Source organism: Bos taurus, chromosome 9 (assembly GCF_002263795.3).
Source record: "Bos taurus isolate L1 Dominette 01449 registration number 42190680 breed Hereford chromosome 9, ARS-UCD2.0, whole genome shotgun sequence".
Taxonomy (NCBI): domain Eukaryota; kingdom Metazoa; phylum Chordata; class Mammalia; order Artiodactyla; family Bovidae; genus Bos; species Bos taurus.
The window spans coordinates 72480721-72502174 of record NC_037336.1 but is presented as its reverse complement, the minus strand read 5'-3'; the positions used below and the strand labels follow the sequence as shown (position 1 = coordinate 72502174).

General features: G+C 40.2%; 1 long non-coding RNA gene across 9 annotated transcripts; it reads right to left on the bottom strand.

Annotated features, from left to right (window-relative positions):
• Window positions 1-796: 796 nt before the first annotated feature.
• LOC101905172 (uncharacterized) lies at window positions 797-20509 on the bottom strand. Of its 9 annotated transcripts, none has more exons than XR_009495848.1 (9): window positions 20213-20491; window positions 19162-19342; window positions 15785-16106; window positions 14254-14321; window positions 13010-13176; window positions 12255-12554; window positions 10702-11130; window positions 8240-8425; window positions 797-6412 (listed from the first exon to the last, which is right to left on the bottom strand). It is a non-coding gene; the product is annotated as an uncharacterized lncRNA (long non-coding RNA). The 9 variants fall into 9 exon arrangements; XR_009495849.1 differs by lacking the exon at window positions 797-6412 and adding an exon at window positions 6419-7268; XR_009495846.1 differs by lacking the exon at window positions 797-6412 and having other exon boundaries at window positions 6419-8425; window positions 11276-12554; window positions 20213-20509.
• Between the last annotated feature and the right edge of the window lie 945 nt (window positions 20510-21454).

Here is a 21454-nt window from a genome sequence, read left to right as displayed (position 1 = left end):
CTTCAGTTATGCATCTCTTCACTTCTATGCTTATCTCAGAAGTGGAAAATAAAAGATATATAGCATCTTTTATCTAAGAGTGTCAAAATAATTAGCAAGCATCAATTAATTTATTTTGAGATGTATTGGTGTCGTAAGTGTCACAAATGTTATTATTTACATGGATATTGGGAAGCCTACCTATAAGCCGTACACATAAAAGTGTTTGGTAAATAACGATGGACTGTTCATTAAGTTGAGACAAAGTTATACAATGATTGACAGCAAAGGTGGGAGTGCCTTCAGAAGAAGGCAGCATGTTTTAATAGATGCCTGTTCTGTTTGCTGTTTCTTATAGACCCCAAAGAATATATGTGTATTCTCAAGTCTGAACTGGTGAATTAGAGCACATGCTATGTATGAAAAGTGGATCTTTCCTGAACAAGTTTACACCCCTTATAACCACCACCACTTTCTGCCCCAGCATCTCAGAAGCATACCATGTGAAACTCCTCCTAGCTACTGGAGTCTCCCAGGATGAACAGATACATGAAATATGGAAGACTTCTTAGTTTTCCAGGGAAGTATCCTCCTTCTCTTCTGTCCCTTTCATCTAGTAGATGCAAACCCAACATGATTTTGAACCTCAACTCTGAAGTCCATTAGCCATGTTAATGCAGTGGAGGGTACCCAGTTCCTCAGAGTTGTAAGGTGAGAAGAATGGGGTTTCCTGAGAGGGCTGCTATGAGGCTCTGTGTGGCCCTTGAAAACTTATACAGGCCCCTCCAGATTCATGCATTGCTTGAGCAGTGCCCTGGGAGGCTGGTCCACATGCACTGTATCCGCAAGCTCCGTGGTCACTTGATTTCCTGGGGGTTGGGCCCTGGAGACACTAGCTCAGGACCACATGAGGGAGGAGAGGGAAAGACAGATATCACCTCCCCCAGCTCCGTCCCTGTTGGGTAGTTTTGGGTCGACTATTTCCCATATCGGAGAACACAATGGCACCCCTCTCCAGTACTCTTGCCTGGAAAATCCCATGGACGGAGGAGCCTGGTAGGCTGCAGTCCATGGGGTCGCTAAGAGTTAAACACGACTGAGTGACTTCACTTTCACTTTTCACTTTCATGCATTGGAGAAGGAAATGGCAACCCACTCCAGTGTTCTTGCCTGGAGAATCCCAGGGATGGGGGAGCCTGGTGGGCTGCCGTCTATGGGGTCACACAGAGTCGGACACGACTGAAGTGACTTAGCAGCAGCAGCATTTCCCATACAGAAGTCACAGCTGCTATTAGACAGCCTTCTCCAAACAGCTATCCTGTGAGTTCCAGCAGTGGGTCCTACTCTTCCCTATCTCAGGGAACTACACCATCCTCCGTGGTTTCCTTAAACTCCACCCACACCTAATAAGTCATTTGTTCATTAAACTCTCCTCAAACTACCCAGTGGCACTGTGGCATCCCTTTCCTACCAGGACTCACAGTAATGGTCATGTGAATGCCTGGCTATAGACTAGAGACTCAGTAGTGGTGATGATGTTCCCTGACTGTTATATAAAAATATTCTGTGAAAATATGATTCTGCATCTATAACTACAGAATGGTTCAGAAATGAGATGCATGAGTGGATTCATTTAAATATCCACCCTATAAAAATGGCTTCCATTGGGCTAGATATGACCTCATAATCTGAAACAGATCCTGGAAAAGTCAGAGGCCCTGGGATCACAAATCAGTCTTGCTTCCTGGAGGAATGGGACAGCTTGATGTCTAAAATAGCCATAAGCCCAATTACCAGAACTGGAAATCAAGACCAAGACCTGAGAAGCATGTTGAATGACTCAGTGGGTGGGACATGTGTGTCTGAGCAAGGCTTTCTAAGTACCTTGTGTCTTAAATAGGACCAACCACCTCTAAAAGCGAAGGTAATTGTTTCTTCTGGTGACCACTGAAAGCTTGGCTGCAGGGAGGGGGTGAATCCAATGGCCTGATCTTTAGGGGGGCCTGACCGCCACCATCCACACCAGCCACTTGCTGGCCAGCTGGCTTTCTGATTCAGCTGATCATCTTTCACACTGATGCCACACTGTGGTTTTCAGGCTTTGGTGTATGACTGGATAATTTGCTGAGATGTTACTCTGTGTTTTGTTCTCTGTGTTTGCTCCTTGCCTTGTTCCTAGAAGTTAGCCAGGCTCCTGGTATGTTCTTGCCTCGATTACTTTTGTAGGGCTGAGAGCAAAAGACAGCATCTTGACACCTGGGGAAGCTGACACTTATTGAAGGGCAGAGAGAGAGGGCAGAGAAGATGGAAAGTGGGGATGGTGGGCAGTGGGCAGGGCCTTCATAGGCAACAAGAAGGGAGGGACAGAATGTGGCAGAGTTAGGCAGTCATCAGCAGAGCTCCCGCTGGCAGTGCCAGAAAGGAGGCAGGACCCCAAGGGGAAGGCCTGAAATGCATTCAGTGATCACTACCCCTTCAGGCTTTGGGGTTCTCAGCCTCTGGAGAGAGTCTTGTGTCCTATAGTCTGCCCAAGAAGCAAAACCCTGGCCTTTTTATTCTGGGGCATTAGAAGCCTCAAGTGATCTTCAAGCTTCTCTCAGGCATAATAAAATCTTCTCACATGCTGAAAGTTAGAATCCTGGGATCCACCCCAAACCTGCTGATTTAATAGGGTTTCTGAGGAGGGGCTCAGGCATCCGTACTATAACAGATGCTTCTGATGAGATGTTTGTGCATGCTCAATTGTGTCTGACTCTGCGATACCATGGACTGGAGACCTCTTCTGTCCATGGGATTTTCCAGGCAAGAATACTGGAGTGGGTTGCCATTTCCTCCTCCAGGGGATCTTCCCAACCCAGGGACCACACCCATGTCTCTTGCATCTCCTGCATTGTCAGGCAGGTTCTTTACCACTGTGCCAACAGGGAAGTCCTTCTGATGAAGGTCTCCATTCAGAAACATTGGAAAAGAAAAAACAAAATCTGCAGCATTTTGCACGTAACTACAGGAGAGTCTTATCCTTGCAAAGAAGCCCAATAGGCACTATCTTCCTAAAGATAAGTAATCCTAGTTCTTTGCATCTTTAAGGCTTAGCAACTCAAGTCCTAAGAGAAAATCTGAGAAATTTTGTTCTGTTGCTCTCAGAGCCTGCAATATCTCTCTCCACTCTTCACTATGAAAAAATGTATAACTGGTGAAGTTTTAAGTAGATCTAACAATTTCACAGTTCATGCAAACCATCAGTCAATGGCATAACATCTTAATGAATAATGCTACTACCCTCTCCATGTTAGAAATATTTTTAAAGTGAGTTTTCATTGTGTCCTCTTGTACATGTAACTATTAAACGGGATAGTATTTGGGTGAGTCAGCTGTGGACACACCACTTTGCTTACCAGATGTGAATCCACACAGCATTCCTACCGTGGACACTTGGTCTGCAATCTAAACACCGTCACCATCCAACTTTGTGGTTGCATCATCTATATGTAACATTTGTTGGCATAGAAGAGAACAGAATAACAAACACACCACAACCCCAGAGGTTCCCTCTCTAGTTTGTCAGGATCCATGAACCTTCAGCCTAAGTGGGTGGAAACGCTAATGATTTCTAACAGAGTTTGACAAATGAGGGCCTGAGGATCAAGTCTGGTCCACCACTTGTGTGTGTTCAATGAGCTAAGAATGGTTTTTATTTTTTTAATTGTTGGGGGGAAAAAATCAAAAGAAGACTATCTCCTGAACATCAACATTATATGAAGTTGAAATGTCAGTATTTCAGAGAAGGAGAAATATTGTATGACATCCCTTATATGTGGAACCTAAATAAAACAGAAAGACTCACAGACATAGAGGATGACTTTATGGCTGGCTGCACACACTGCTATATTTAAAATAGATAACAAGGACCTACTGTAAAGCACGTGGGACCCTACTCAGTGTTGTGTGCCAGGCTGGACGGGAGGGGAGTTTGGGAGAGAATCGATGCATGTATATGTACAGCTGAAACTATCACCTAAGACTATCACCACATTGTTAATCAGCTGTATTCTAACACAAAATAAAAATTTCAAAGCATAAGAAAAAAAGAAATGTCAGTGTCCATTAAAAGCATTATTAGCACCCACCTACCCTTATTCTCTGGCTTTAATTTGTTTTGTTTTAATTTGATCTACACACACACAACACACAGAGTTTATTGTTTTTAAACTTATGATGAACAATTGGCTTTGTTTTGCTTTTTCTTTTTTACACTCTTCTTAGCAGCTTTCATTTCTGGTAAACAGACCAGGATGTTGATGGATTTGGTTTGGTCACATGTGTCAGACTCCATTTCTCAATTCATTTCATCAGTTTCACATGCCAGTCACATTGACTAGCCACTGGCAAAACCAAGAGTGAAACTATGGTACACCAAGAAACTAACACCAGACAACACTGATATCATTCTCCTAATAAATAACCTGTCCCAGGTTAGTCATTTAAAAGAATTATAAGATCTTAACATCTACTCTGTTATAGGTTGAGCTGAATTAGTGTACTAAATGGTTAAAAAGGGTGGCCCCACAGGCATGCAGACGATGAAGTGGTTGGAAATAGAATCCACTCTTCTTATAAAGAGATACTCTTTTTCAGTTGATGCTCATGCCTCTGCCAAACACTTTCATATAGTGGATCACCTCACTGTATATCCACCCCCAGGTCTTTCAGGGCTTTCCTGGTGGCTCAGACGATAAAAGACCTGCCTGCAATGCAGGAGACCCAGGTTCAATCCCTGGGTCAGGAAAATCCCCTAGAGAAGGGAATGGCTATCCACTCCAGTATTCTTGCCTGGGAGATCTTATGAGCAGAGGAGCCTAGTGGGTAGTCCATGGGGTCTCAAAGAGTCAGACACAATGGAGCTACTAACACTTTCAGGCCCCTTTAAGGGTACTGAAGCTAAAAAAGCTAAACACACATTTTCCAAATATGGTTTACAGTGCCGTTCTATATGAGATGTAGGTGCCCCCAATTAGATGCACTCACACAAGACTTTGATTTAGAACTGAGTGACATGAGAGGAAAGACAGAGTACAGAGGGCTCATTTTGTGGGTATGGGGAAGTCTGGATCTGCCCCTGGCAGCTGAGGTGGCAACTTCTTGACTTGATAGCTTCCTGATCAGTGGAGAGGGGACAGCCACACTTAATGGCCTGGTTCAATAATGTGGCGTGGGTCTCATTCCTTTTAACTCAGCCTAGATTGTGTCTTTGAATCTTCCAACAATTTGGGAATTAGTATCAATATTCTGCAGTAAATATCATTCTGCTTCACTAGCCAGAGTTGATTCTGTGAGTGCTTAGTCTCTTGGTTGTGTCCAACTCTTTGTAACCCCAGGGGCTGTAGTCCAGACTGCTCTGTCCATGGGATTTTCTAGGCAAAATTACTGGAGTGGGTTGCCATTTCCTCCTTCAGGGGATATTCCCAATCCAGGGATCAAACCCAAGTCTCCTGAATTGGTAGGTGGATTTTTACCACTGAGCCACCTGGGAAGCCCAGAAATAGATTCTGTTCTTTGCAATAAAAATAGTGGTTAATACATTGAATCGCCTACTTTAAACTTTCTTAAAGTCCATGGCTTTAAAAATTATTAATGCTAGAGAAGTGGATAATAATACATTTCTTCTGAAATTCCCTACAGCCCATGCTTAAACAAAGGGGCCAAGGAAAGGAAAGGGTTGAAAATTGTTCAAAATAATAAAGCTTGGATTGTTGGTTAACCCATAATAAAGTTTCATTTTCTGATTTTTCTTCTTAGGGATTACTGGTTTAATGTCCCTCTTTCCTCCTGGACTGTAAACTCCATGAGAACAGGGGGCCATGTATGTCTAATCAACACTGTATGCGTGATACCTAGCACACTTCTGGCTTATAGTAGCTGCACAATAAATATTGCGGGATTGTCTGAAGAAGTAGAGCAGATAAGGAACATTTCAAGGTAGGATATGTATCTGTTCAATAATGTCGATGGTTACGCTTATCAACCAAATACCAAGAGAACGGTATTGTGCTGATCATTTTACATGTATTATTTCACCTTTCTATAGAGTAGATTTTATTACCTTCACTTTACACATGAAGGAAATTGAGGCTCAAATAGATCAAGTAAAAGTTATAACCAGTGATTGTGTTTTTATTCAAACCCCAAAATTCTGATTTTAAAGCCCATGATGTGGTTTTTATTACACCTTATGTGTTTGATTTAGAAATTCAGTGCCTTTTCAAGCAGCTATGATTCCTTACAGTGGCCCAATCATATAGGAAACCAGAGCTTTTATGACGCTTTCGTCCATCCATAGGAAATCCTTTTAAAAGGATTCCTGGCATTTGAACTGCTTCTGTGGAAGAAAATGCTCCTTCATATAAGGGGCTTTTTTCCACTCGTAGAGTCATATCTGGAAATGAGGAGACACATCCACACATGATTATCTAGAGGCTAAGACATGGGTTGTCTTTATTCTCAGGATTCTTTAGTGGTTCTGCCAACCAAATTCTAAAGCCACAGACTCTAATTCTCTATGCAGGAATTCTCTCCGAGAAAACTTACTTTGCCCGAGGATTGTTTCTGTAATACAGTCATATTCACCCTGAGAATGCTTTTTAAACTCAATTTAAAAATTCCTTTTACAAAGACATAGAAAATAATCAGGGTTACCAAAGGGGAAAGGGGAGAGGGATAAACTGGGAATTTAGGATTAAGAGAGATACACTACTATATATAAAATAGATAACCAGCAAGGACATGTAGGGCAGGAAACTATATTCAATATCTTGTAATAAAATATAGTGAAAAAGAAGTCCCTGGTGGTCCAGTGATTAGGACTTGGTGCCCCAGTAGTTAGGACTCGGGGCCTATTTGCCAGGGGCCTGGGTCTGATTCTGGGTCAGGAGAATTAAAATCCCATAAGCTGCCTGTGGTGGCCAATGAAAAAAGAATCTGAAAAAGATATAAATACATGTATACACCTCTCAACATATGTATATACACACACATATATATATAATTGAATCATTTTGCTGTACACCTGAAGCATTGTAAATCAACTATATTTCAATTTTAAAAAAGAAGAAAAATCCCCATTTAAAAGCCGGTATGACACAGAAGGAACTTGATTGATTCTGTCACACTTTATTATTCATTTATATTTTCATTCTTTAACTCAGCAAATATTTACATAGCTTTGACTACATGTAAGACATGGAGCTTCATTTAAATGTAGTAGTTTTATCTCTCCAATCACCACAGTAAAACTAGAAAGATTAAAACATGTTGTTTTGAAGTAAATATTTTGGGTGGTTACATCTTTGTACCAAGATGTACTATAAGAAAGCAGTTTCTTCCTTGTAGAAACATTTGGATGAAGCTTAGTCATAGGAATACATATTCCTTGAACTTGGACATGACTCATCACCATCCTAATTGATATGTAAGTGTCCCTTGGCTATATATCAAATCATACTAGTTCAAACACATGCCCACGGTATCTGACATAAAATCTAATATTTCAAATGTAATAGACTTCCTCTTTGCTTTCTGAGGTTTCTTAGATCCTAATGCCCAATTATATTAACAAAACTTTGCTTCTCTTCTGCTCTGCTCATCAGAGTGCAGGCACTGAGATAAAGGTGAAAAAATGAAAGTGCCAACTTCCAGCAGATTTTAAATGAGATATTTTTGCTGGCACCACTTTAAACAAAGACCAGTTCTCCCTGACCTTTTCACCCAGCTGTCCTCCTGAGACGGCAGCTTGGAAATCAGCTCATGATTCATTATAGATTCGAATTCAGGTGGAAAATGCACTCAAACAAGAGCTGAAAGCTCATTACAGTTATACCTGCAAGGATCAGTCACTGCAGTTCAAAGTCTATTAGAAAGGTTATAACTTGCCTATAAAAATTCAGCTTTGGGCTCAAATATAGCATATGAGTTTCTAGCCCATAAGTACCTTAAAATCAGAAAACTCAATTAGGTACTCCTAAATTAAAAGGCTGGTAATTGGCAGAGGATTGAATTTTGATGTTTTAAAACTTCTTGCCAAAAGCTTGAGAGACATTTTAATGTTTGAAAATATAGTGTAGTAATTAGAGTAAGAAATCTGAGAAGTCAGTTTAAACCTGGCTTCCATCTACCCCTCACTCCCACCTCTCTGACAATGGGAGAAATTTCTTCAATATTTCTGCACTAGTGTTTCTCTAAATGAAAAAACTATAATGATATTTACCTTTTCCCAGAGGTGTCAAGGAGCTAATTTAATGACTGTAATCCTCTTTTCAAGTTCAACAATGCACTTTTCTAAGGAAATTCTTTCACTTCTCAGGTCCTCCGGGATAATTGACCACAGACCCATCCGATGCCTCAGAAAGGTAGGGTTTCATTTGCTTCCGAGTTACTCTTCATTCCCATCTGTCTGGAGCAAGAAAAGGATTTTTCTTTTTGCTAATTCCCAGCAGAGAAGGGTGAGTATCTCAGAGAGGAGAAAGGATTTAATAGTTTTGCCCACCCAGGCTTGAAAACATAGCTCCCACTTTCTAGATGTGTGGGTTTTTTCTTGTTTGTGAAGTGAGGATTGCTCTTTGTGAGGCATGAACAAGGTAACAGATGAAAAGTGCCCAGTACACAGGGAATGTCCTTCCCCAGTGGTGCAGTGGTAAGGAATCCACCTGCCAATACAGAAGCCACAGGACACTCGGGTTCCATCTCTGGGTTGGGAAGATCCCTTGGAGTAGGAAACGGCAACCCACTCCAGTATTCTTGCCTGGAAAATTCCATGAACAGAGGAGCCTGGCGAGCTACAGTCCATGGGGTCGTCAAGAGTCAGACAGCTGAACACACGCACACACACAGTGGACAATCCAATCCACAGTAGCTACAACTTGGAGCACTCAGAGTTCAACTCTATACCGACTTCCCTCCCAGCCCTGTGGGCCCCTCCCAAGCCAGGCAGATCAAGTCTATGCAGGCAGAGGCTTCTTCTCACCCTCATGCAGAAAAGCAAAAGAGAAGACGTGGATTAGGGAAACACAGTCAGACATTGCTCGGGGAAAGATGCTCCAGGAAGGAAGGGTATTTTCATATTTTGGAATATAATGTCAGGATTTCCCAGCCAGTAGCATGGCTTTGCTTTTCCTTGATAATTAGTTTTCATAATGATTCCTAATATGAATTTACTTATTCAATGGGAATACAATATGCAATTCTGTGTTTCTTATTAATACTCTAAGGAGCAATAATGATCAAAGCTCAGAAAGCTTATTAATGCGGTTAAATGCATTAAAAAGCCTTAGTAAAGACTATGCACTATTGATCCCGCTTATAGTCTTGGCTTTTGCAGAGGGTCCATTAAGGCACAGCGTGTTATCAATGCAAATTAGTCCCCAGCGAGCTGTTCTCCTCTGTCTTAAAATGAGGTGGCATGAAACTGAAGCTGAAATATTCTGAAAATTACTGAATAATTATAGCCCTTTTCCCCATGTTTTATATAATCTACTTGTACAGCATTTTTAATATTTAGTGTCTCATGCAAATAGCAGTTTCCAAATTGGATAATAGGGTATAATAAAAGAGACTTTTCCATAATATCTCAAAATATTATTTTATCTTCCTCCCCAGGGTCCCAATGAAGATAAATAATAGACACCGGGCCATGTTTCATACAAATAAAGTTTATATTATTGAACCCTTGTGATCCAACATTTTGTTGATCAAAATTCTTCTAAACTATTCACCTATATAAAGACCCCCCTCATAATTATTATAATTTTTTCCCTGATGAGCAGCCCATCAAAAATATTTTAAGTATTTTCTGGTTGAGAGGATTAAATAAGGTTTGTTTTTTCTTTTCTCAGTAAGTGTTTTAAATTGCGGTGAAATTTACATAATATAAAATTAGCATTGTAAAACTTACAATTCCATGGTATTTAGTGCATTCACAATGTTATGCAATTGCCACCTCTGGTTCCAAAATAGTCTCATCATTTCTCAAAAGAAAACTTCCATACACTTTAAGCAGTTATCCCCTATTCCGCCCAACCCCTACCCTGTCCCCAGCCCCTCGTGACCACCAACGTTTGACGACTTTAAAGCTGCTTGCAACCCATTAGAGAAAGGAATTTCTGTTTTTACCCTGGGAGCTGGGAGTGACCTGGAGTACTCACTGAATATGGAGATTCCTGAGCCTCTATACAAAGATTCCAACACAAGCAGTCCTCTGGCCATTTCTTTAGTCCTCTCAACCCACTAGGGAGCTTTCTCTACTCCTAATAAATACAGTCAGCCTAACAGGGTGATGGAAGTGTGAAGAGCCCTTTGACAACTGTCTTCTGATGGAAATGCCACAGCAGGGTGCAGGGGGTGCAGGCCAGGGCAGGGGAGGGTTTGGAGAGCAATGCAGGATGTCTACACAGCTGTCCTTCAGTATCCAAGAGAACCAGTTCCTGGAACCCATGGAGACCATCCATGGATGCCCAGATCTCTCAAATAAAATGATGTAGTGCAGCCAGCCCTCTGTATTCATGGATACCCAGAGTCAACTGTGTGCTGGAGTAGAGACTTGTGTAGTGAGGAAGCTTCTACTGGACTGTCCTACTGAGAAGAAAAGTTATTTGGAAGAGGGAGGAGGAGAAGAAGGAAGGAAGGAAGGGAACAAAGAGGCAGGTAAGGAGGTAGCTATGGCCTTCAGGATACCTGTGATCAATTTTTGACACAAGATGAGCTGTTGCTCCCTTTTCATCAGGGAGGAAGTTTATACCGGTTTGTCTTCAGGTGTAAACACAGGCAGTGTGTGCATTTGGTGGTGGGGGTCAACAGTGCTTCTTCACTGATGTTTTCAGCTTTCTCGCCACAGCGTTATACATGATTCATCACTGAGAGTGGGTGGAGGGTGTGTGGGAGTGTGCGTCTCCTCCTTAGAGAAGGGAAAAGGCATGAAGTTGCAGAGAATGAGAGCAAGCTTTCTGGAGAAGCTGAGCAGGTTTGCAGGGCTGTGCTGAGGGCTGTGATTATGAATGTGCAGTGATTCCAGTTCTGCTGGTTGCTGCATTTTCTCAGCAGGGCCATCTCCCCAGTGTCGTCAGGCAAAGCCAGCGTGGAAGTTTATCTGCGGTTCAGGTTTGCCTGGAAGAGAGGGGGGTGAGGGCATGAAGGTATTTGCAGGGGAAAACAATTCCAACTATCTCAAGAATACAGAGAACTTAAAAGAAAATGATTTCATCATGGGTGATAATGCTAGGAACTGATAAAATATTTTCCCTGTCCTCACCTGTGGCTCTTTCTCTACTCTGTACCCTGCCCAGACATATCACAAATATTCCTTTCCCAGACGGTAAAATCTTGATGACCTTTAAAAAATATACTTATCATGAAAAGACAATTTATGTAAGAGCTAAAGCAATTTGATAACATGAAAAATGCTTCAAACTCACTAGTAAAGAAATGACAATTTATTTGCAACTAGCTTTGTGTCTTACAACAGAGATGTATTTGTTTTTCAATGTCCAGCCTCCCGATCACACATTTTACAATGTGTGAACCCTCCTTCCTTCCCGGTAGGCAGGAAGAATTTCCATTTCCCTTGATTCAGGTTTCCACAGGGAGAGAGTGCCACCAGGACTATTTCTGATTTTTCTTCCTACTTCCTCCTTCTCCTCCCTAAGCAGGCGGATCAAGTGACTTATTTGACAAAACTGAACTTTCTCACCTTCAGACTCTTTTTTTTCTCTTGCCTGCTTTTTTGTGAGACAACCTAGCTGAAAAATACATATGTCCTCATCTGTTCTATGTCTTATGGCAATAGGTCTGCCCCTGGTGGGGACCAGGAGTAGCCTAGCTGTATCCTGTGGTCAAGTCAATGTATCTGTGTAACTCGGGTCTCATGAATCAGCAGATCCAGTTGGCCACTGATGTAAAATCATATTTTCTAAATGTATTCAAAATAAAGTAAATAATGGGTTAAATAAAAAAATTAAAAAAGGAAACACCTCAAGTACTTTAGCTTGTTGCCAAGAATAGAGGTTCCCAAGTATCTGTTCATGGAGCTTGTTAGTGTCTCAGTAATTTCTTCCTGACATGCCTGAGCCCAGAAAAATACCTTATTAAGTTCTATTTATTAAGTAGGTAGGTCCAAACAACTGAGTAAGTCCTTATGTCCTAACAATGCACTAGATGTTTAGGGGGAAAAAAGCATTATTTGAGAGGAGAAATAATCACTATTTCCTTCTTAAACAGTCACAACTACTTACTGATAGGATGTGTGTGCCTACTTGTTGGGTCCTACACAGCTTCTGAAACCTTAGAATCAGATAAAATTCCTTTTAGCTTAACAATTTTTTAAAAAGAGCTTTGCACAGATACGTCATCAAAAGAAGTGTAATGTGATCTCATTTTGAAGCCGTGAACTCCCTTGAGCCATTGGTTCACGTGCTATTTGGTAGATGTTGAGTGTCACTGTTTTCCTCAGAAGTTTGCATCATTCCTTGGCGTCTCTGTGAATTTCTTGGGGTGACCCAGGGAGCTGTCGCATAGAGTTTGGAACCACAGACCTGGAGATGAGAATCTTGTTTCAAGTTTGGCACTCACACTATTGTGCCCTCCTGCTCCCCCACCCTCATCATCATGGGGAAAAATGATGCTGATATTGAACACAGACAAAGGTCACAGGAAGTAAAACAGGCCCAGCATCTCAGTCAGAAAGACAGAGAACTTCAACCTTATGAAGATGATAAGCAAGGTCTAGCATCACATCCCAGACCAGACCATGAGGGCCAAGAATGATGTGGGACGAACAAAAAGAGAGTCACACTGAGTTAGAATTATTGGTTCAAGGTCCCCGATTACAAGTGTTGTCCAGTTCCTTAGAGAGAGGCTAAGAAGACTCTGTTCCCTTGGATACCTTTGTACACCCATCTGATCTAAATCTGAAGGGCAAGACCATTGAAAGGAAAGAACATGAGTGTTGGGGATAAATGGACCAGGTTTCAAAAGTTTCCTCACTTACAAGTTTGTGGTCCTGAGCAAGTAGTTGTTGTTGAGTTTGGTAAGAAAGTTATGATACCATCCGCCTCAATAGAAGTTGAGGATTGAATGCAGTAATATATAAAGTCTGTCTCACACATTCAACTCTTATTGCATGGTGATTATTCTGATATTATTGTTATTGCTTTTCTGAAGGAAACATAAAAGAAAATTCTTCTTGGACAAAGTTAACTATTAAGAGAAATAAAAATGACCACTAATTTTCATGAGAAAAAGAATATAGGCATATAGGTATAATATGTATGTGTACGTATAACTGAATCACTTTGCTGTACACCTGAAACATTGTAAATCAGCTATACTTTAAAAAAAATTTTTTTTAAACGATGGGGCCCAGGAGTTGTATCAGTATATGAATGTTTCCTATGGCACTTAGCATCACAGTGTACCAACAATGCAGGAGAAAAGGTTTTTGAAACATGTGAAACCAAAAATTAGTCGATGGAAAATTCTCCAATCAGCAAGACATTTAAAATCGTAAGTGGAATATTTATTTCTCATGACATCTAATCAAATTGGAAATTCTCTCCTGTCAAGAACATGCTTGAAACTCAGCCATATGTATGACTGAGCCGCTTCACTGTTCACCTGAAACTATCACAATATTTGTTAATAAATTATACCCCAATTCAAAAAAATAAGAAATTTAAAGCTTAAAAAAAGAGGAAAAAAAAAATAAAATTCATATGAAAATGTAAAAAAAGAACATGCATAAAAAAGTAAATGAAACATATTTCTTTGCTTTTTTTGTAATAGTTATGAGAATAGAATTAATCAGAATTCCTTCTATAAAACACAAATATTTAACAATATTACAGAAAATTTCTGTGAGAAGTTGAGTGTCTGATTCATCCCAATCATCAATAATAAGAAATAAATTTCAATCAAACATAGTAGCAGACTGAATTACTTTCTATTTTCTTCATGAAAAATTATTTTTAAAAGCTATTATCACATGAAGAGAAAAGTCAGGAGTACATAGCCATAATATAAGATAATATTAAAGAGGTGTGCCAAAGCAATTCATTAATTGTAAATATTACATTGTTTTTCTGGATTATGTGATGTTTATGGTATATGATATATTTTTAAAGTGCAATTTGTTGAGATTTTTTAAAAATTCAAAATAAATATTTAATTCATAACCACCATTGTATACTTTTTCTTAAAGGTGATATACTAAATTTGTACAATCTAATTACTTACCAAAACGTTGATCCATCCCCAAGGTGAAAAATTTCCTTAGAAAAACATCTTTACTACAAAGTCTCCTCCTAGAAGGGTAAATACAATGGAAACCAACACCTCAGTCTCTGGCAACCTTTACTCCAAAACAATGTGCAAACATGTTATGAAATAACTTTCCAGAGAAGTCACCACCCATGGCCCACCAGTGAACCAGACCCAAGAAGAGGCCTCAGGGACACTAGGAGGAGGTGACATAGCCCAGATTCAGGGCGGGTGCTTGCCCCAAGGACCCAGCATTCCACAAGCAACACCGATTTTTACTCTCCCTACACTAAGCAACTCAGAAGGTAATTTTAAGACTGTTTCTTAAAAAAAGAAACAAGTTCACTTCCTTGAAATTTGCTCTCTATGTAAAAACAAAGAACTGCAGTTGTCTAGCAGCTGTTACCTAGTGATACGTAAGTACGTAGGTGTGACTAACAAATGTATAAATGTAATAAGTAGGTAGGTTGGGGATGGATGGGTGGTTGGATGGATAGATGGATGGCTAGATGAAAGAAAGAAAGAGGGAGGGAGGAAGTAAGAGGAGAAGGGAAGAAGGGAGGAAGAAAGGAAGCAAGGGAGAAAAGGAAAGAAAAGAAAGAAATGGAATGAGAGAGAACTTGGGCAGATGTTAAATGTCTTTGTCTTTAAATGTGGAATTCAATATTTTCCCCAAATACATCCTAATTCCCTAGGTCTTCTGATAGGCCTTCCAACTGTACCATGTACCTCAAATACTTCCTCCTTCATTAGCTGACTTTGGGGTTAGAGAAATTCACTTAGATGCTCTCAGAACACAAGTGAAAGTCACTCAGTCATGTCCAACTCTTTGAGACCCCATGGACTACAGATTGCAAGGCTCCTCTGTCCATGGAACTGTCCAGGCAAGAATACTGGAGTGGGTAGCCTTTCCCTTCTCCAGGGAACTTCTCAACTCAGGGATTGAACCCAGGTGTCCTGTACTGAAGGCAGCTTCTTTACCATCCGAGCCACCAGAGAAGGCCCTCAGAACACAAACAACTGCTCTAAACCTTTGCCTACTTCACAAAATGATATAAAGCCTGTAGGACGGCGTCACAGTCCCAGAAGTTACTGTGACTGTCACTCAACTGACACAAGTAAAAGCTTTGGAAAGAGGAAGGAGAAAAGGTTCATGGGAGAGGGTGGAGAGATGTGAAGAACAAGGAGGTGTGACAGTGGCAGAGAAGGACAAAGATAGTGAGCACAGTCAAAGCAGCCATGGCTGAGTTTGGAAAAGTCCAGGGGAGATGCTGGTGAAATAACTGGGATGAGTGGCCACTGTCAACCTAACCTCCGAGGCCAGGGCCCCAGGGAATTCCATCTTGACTTCAAAACCCATACCATCATCAAGAGAATTTCTAGAAGCTGAAGCCGGAGGCAGTATGGAACAATCTGTCTCAGTGCTCTTTGATTTAGGGTATTTTAATTACCTGGGTGAAAGAATGTGATTAGTACACGTTGACCTCACAGATAAGTAAGCAAATACCTCAGTTTCATTCTCTATGTTCAGTTTCCTGAAGGGTCTTTCAACTGGTGGAATCCAGGCAGAAGTCAGCAGATAAGGGTGCCCGCTCATGTAATCCATACAGCTGGGTCTTGCAGGGCCCAGGGCAGACAGAGAAAGGCAGAGGGTAGATCTGACGGAATAACTGAAAATGTCTAACACACCAACTTTATTAAGCCGGCAAGGAAGGCAGCCTAAGATTGAAGACGGCACTGTAGAAGTCAGATCAGAGACAAAGACAGATCAGACCTGGCGACTGATGACAAGCAGCTCTGAAGTCCTCCCTGTCTCTGGGATTTCTGCTCTGTAAGACAAGTTTCCACATTGCTCAAACCTGTTGAACTCATACGAGCCGTAACTTGCTACAGAAACTATCTTGACTCAGTGCTTTTACAAACTGCAAGTGGTAACCCGTTAGCAGGTGGTGAAATCAGTTTAGTAGGTTAAAAACACCCCTTTTAAAAAATGGAAAGGAAAACAGAATGACTAGACTGGAATATCTGAGAAGACATCACACAATAAAAGAACAAGTATCTTTTCATGAAACTTATTTCAGTCATGGTGCTGGAAAAGATTCTTGAAAGTCTCTTGGACTGCAAGGAGATCCAGCCAGTCCATCCTAAATCAGTCCTGAATATTCATTGGAAGGACTGATGCTGAAGCTGAAGCTCCAATACTTTGGCCACCTGATGTAAATAACTGACTCATTGGAAGACCCTGATGCTGGGAAAGATTGAAGGCCGAAGGAGAAGGGGATGACAGAGGATGAGATGGTGGGATGGCATCACCGACTCAATGGACATGAGTTTGAGTAAGCTCTGGGAGTTGGTGATGGACGTGCTGTAGTCCATGGGGTCGCAAAGAGTCAGACATAACTGAGTGACTGAACTGATTTCAGTCGGGTATGTGTTCATACACATATATGCTTTATACTAGACATGTAAAATGTATATCTCTGTCGTGTCCAACTCTTTGTGATCCCATGGACTGTAGCCCACCGGGCTTCCTCTGTCCATGGGATTCTCCAGGCAAGAATACTGGAGTGGGTTGCATTTCCTCCTCCAGAGGATCCTCCCAACCCAGAGATCAGATCCGTATCTCCTGCATCTCCTGCTTCGCAGACAGATTCTTAACTACTGAGCCACCTGGGAAGCTCATATCTTATTGTGAGTCATGGTTTAAAAAAACATTTGAAAGTCACTCTGCTAACTGAAAAAACAAGTTTTTTCCTTCAGAAGTTTCTTCTCAGGCACATTATCCATTCAGGAAATTGCCTTAACATTGAAAACCTGCAGGGCATCTTCAAGAGCACAGCAGTCTTTGTGATGACAGCTTCTAGAATTCTCTATCTGTGAAAAATAGGCCATGGGGTTCAAGAGGCTACAGTTGTCCCTATAGTAATACAACATTGCTCTCTTATTTTTATTTTTTAATATCCGACATGTTTTCAAAGTTTTGCTACTTTCTATGCAAACGAATACCCCACTCATAATTTCTGTAGATACTGAAGAATGCTTTGCATTCCAGGTTATCAGTAACTGATTTCTTTTATCCTGATTCTAAAATTCTCTCCAAGACAGGACAACTGAGAATTTTCCTTACAGGTCCCATTCATAATCCTTTATTGTAAGATTGTCTAGCAAACTAAACTTGCTATACTGGAAGGTACTTACTCTGACAGTTGTAGCAAATACAAAAACCCCCCACTCTCCTTTACTCCCCCCCACTCCCGAGATATCTGCTAGTAAAACACTGAACAGAATTTCTAGCTCATTTTTGAGAGATAAAAATGCAGGAATTTCCAGGGTCTTTTCTCTCTATTGTCAGACAATGATCCTTTTGTCTGGTGATATAAAGCGTTTAAAACTAAGGGGTTTAGAAAAGGTATATAAGTGTGAATGCCCTTAGAAATGCTTTCAGCTACAAGTAAGAGAAAAGTAAGGAAGACATTCAATGATCTCAGTTAACAAGTTGTCCAGGGGTACACAGTTCTGGGTTCCATTTTAGGAGCAGAGGCTAAAAATGACATCAAGTGTTCAGGCTCTTTTTATATTCCCACTCTGCCATTTTTAGTATATTGGCTTTTTACCCAGTTATCTCATCACTTCATGGTTACAGGAAAATGGATATAGCTACAAGGAAGTCATCCTCACTTAGCTACTTTCAAGACAAGAAGAAAGGTTTAAAGGTCAAAAGGCTTTTCACAAGTCTCTACATTTTTTAACCAGGAAAAAACTCTTTTCTAGAAGCTCCTTCTCTCAACAGATTCCCTTACACCTTTTCAGCCAGAAGTTGGTCACATGCAAAACACTAGACCAACTACGGGCAAACAGGAACCAAATTACCATGATGGCTAAGATGCATGAGATTCATTTGCTGGAGATCACCACCTGCCTTGAGATTTAGGAATCTGAATGAAATTAGGATTCTGTTGGCTATCAAAGAGGAATGGTTGTTGGATAAGTGCCTTTCACAACACCTTCCTCCTCTCATTCTGCTAGCAGAATTGGACTGCCTCATCAGAGCAGGCTAAATGGCTTTTGTAATGTCAGTTCATTGGCAAGGCTCTTGGGAAAAGCAGTTGCTGGTGTGCTTTCCCCATAATGAGTAAAATTTTGAAAACTGTGGAAACATAAAAAAATGACCTGACACTCTTAAACTTCAGCTTCAGCAGAAGAAGCTTTAACTAAAAGATTTTCTATGCCAAATGCCAACTAGAATGAGATTAATGTTGTATAAGCCTAAATGTTCAGGTACATGAGTCTATTAGAATGAATAGCTGAGGATATCCTGGATTTGGTTTTAATTCTCTGTACATCTATATTCTACAAAATCTTAAGAACAAGTCAAGTTGGCTCTATTATGTAACCAAATACACATCTATGTTAACATACATATACAGCGAAGACTAAATTAGTTATTCCCTCAGTTGACATACATCTGAAAATACCTCCTTACTAGATCGCCTCATTATTTAAAGCAAAATTGGTAAAGAATCCAACTGCAATGCAGAAGACCGCTTGCAGTGCAGGAGACCTGAGTTCGATCCCTGGGTCAGGAAAATTCCTGGAGAAGGAAATGGCAACCCACTCCAGTATTCCTGCTTGAAAATCCCATGAACAGAGGAGGCTGGCAGGCTACAGTCCATGGGGTCGCAAGAGAAGGACACGACTTAGCTACTTCACCACCACCACCACAATAAATTTCTAAGGGAAATTAAAACTGCTCACTTGCACGGTGAAAATATTGATTAGATGCTTTTATAGAAACTGGGTCCTTTTTTTTTCAGATAAAATCTATTTATTAAAACTGAATAACAGATCAGTATTCCACTAAGCCAATAGATAGAGATCACTTACTCTAAGAGGTGCTGTGCTAGACATTTTCCAGGCATGTTCTCGTTTAATCTTCACAAGTCCTACATACAGGCATTCTTTTCTTCTCTCTATCTTTTTTTTCTTTCTTTCTTTTTTTTTCCCTGGCTGAGCCACCAGGCATGTGGGATCTTAGTCCCCGAACCAGAGATCAAACACAAATCCCCTGCATTGGAAGCACAGAGTTTTAACCACTGAACTTGCAAGGAAGTCCCAGTTTTCAAAATTTTACATACGAAGTAAGTTCTAAGAAGATGATGTAAATATTCCACAGTTATCAAAATATTTTTTAGTATTGTCAAGTATGTTGAGGTCATTATTATAAATCTGTAGTAATAGATTTAGCTTTGGGTTGAACTAGATATTTTACATTTGCTGAAGTGTATGGAGATTAAAGTTATGACTTACTTAATTTGTTTAGACTATTGAAGTTCTTTGTTGAATCCAAGAAAAACAGATTCTGGTTAACTTAAGTAAAACTGAAACATACTGGAAGAGCATGCAGTACCTCACAGAACCAAGGGAGAACAAATAACTGGCTCGTTGGAAGAATAAGAAACATAAAAATTTCCAACATCTAGGTAGCAGGAACTAACAGATCACTTCCTTCAGGAAAACCACCATAGAGATGATCTATTCTGCTCACCTCCTTTGGACATGGCCTAATTTCTGGGAAGTTGAATCCGATTGGTAACATGCCTTGGGTAAGGCTTGGGTAACATGCCTTACCATTTTTCAAGAGGAGGGTAGAGATCTTGATTATTGACACAACATAAGAAAAGAGGAGTTCCCTAAGGGAAAAAGAAGGTGATTTTTCCAGAAGATGAAGGTAGGGATCCAGAGTTGGCAAAAAAAACCAAGTACATTGCAGAGCTGGGATTCAAACCATGCCAAATCTTTTGCTCTTTACCATTTTCTTGTTTTTATTTTTTCAATCATTCATTAGTAAAATAGTCTCAGTGAAGCAAAGTGAGATAAATTTATGGTAATTATGGCATTCCTGTGTATAAGTTCAGTGATTAATACCAGCACTCACAGAAAAGATTCAAAGGAATCCAATGGCAGGTCCTGCTGATGATTTTGGCATCTTGTCTGTTGATCTCCTTTTGGCCATGGCCTGCTTGTAAGGAAACTCTGTTAGTGGCCAGACTCATCATTTCAACCAAAGCCGGCATCATTGAATTGCTTTAGTTCAATTCAATTGCAGAAGTGTGTACTTCCTTTTTCCATCTTTCTGACATCAGGAAATGAACATTATTACTACTCTTAGTGTCATCCAGCAGTTTCACTTGTGGTTTACAGTTCCTGTATTAGCTCTGGGAAACAAAATAACAACTCATATTTTAAAATTTCCAAGTTCTCCTTTCATATAAAGATTTGCTTTTCCACAAAATTTCATAAATGTGTAAAGAGACAACTCAGATTATACAATTTTGCTTTTTAAGTTTCCAAGTTTTGTTTTTTAAAGTTTCAGATTATAAAATTGCCATCTGAAAGTCCCTTCGATATTTTTAAATTCTCACCATTCAATATCTTTATTCTTCAAAGCTGTAACATGTATTACTTGAAATGCCCGAAGGTTTCATTTGGAATGATGAAAGCAGGCTTCTTTTTTCTCATAAAATACTGTATGTATTTAAGGGTAGCTTGGTCCTGGTGAATAAAACCAAATAACTAAAACCTAGCAAAGAAATAAAGAATGGGGGAAAGAGAGGAAGAAAGGAAGGAGAAGAGGAGAGAAGAGGAGGAGAGAAGAGGGGAAAGAAGGGGAGAAAATTAAAAGATATATGTATATAACAATTATTTTTCTCTACCATTTATTGAATTTGTCAGGATGTGGGATAGGGCACACATCTACACACAGTCTCAATTGATGACAAAGATAATTACTACTATAAACAAATATAAGCTGTGAAGGAGATGAAAGGATAAAGCAAAAAAAACGAACCATGACACTGGTCCATAAAAATGGACTGTGGCTGTGCTACATTGAAGAATTTAATGAAAATCTATCTGCTATTCTTAAAAGGACTCCTGAAGCTCCAGTGAGACTTACTGAGTAAAGGGACTACGGATGTTGCTCTAAATCTAGACTCTGAGAGTTCCAGTCCTAACCCTGTCATTGAAAGACATGGAATCCAAATCAAATAACACCACACTATTTCTGTGGGCCCCCCATTTCTCATATAAAGTGAAGATAATAAAACCACTTACTAAATTTTGTGTGAGATAACATTGCCAAGGTACTTAGAATGTGGCCTTCACTTTACATTGTTAT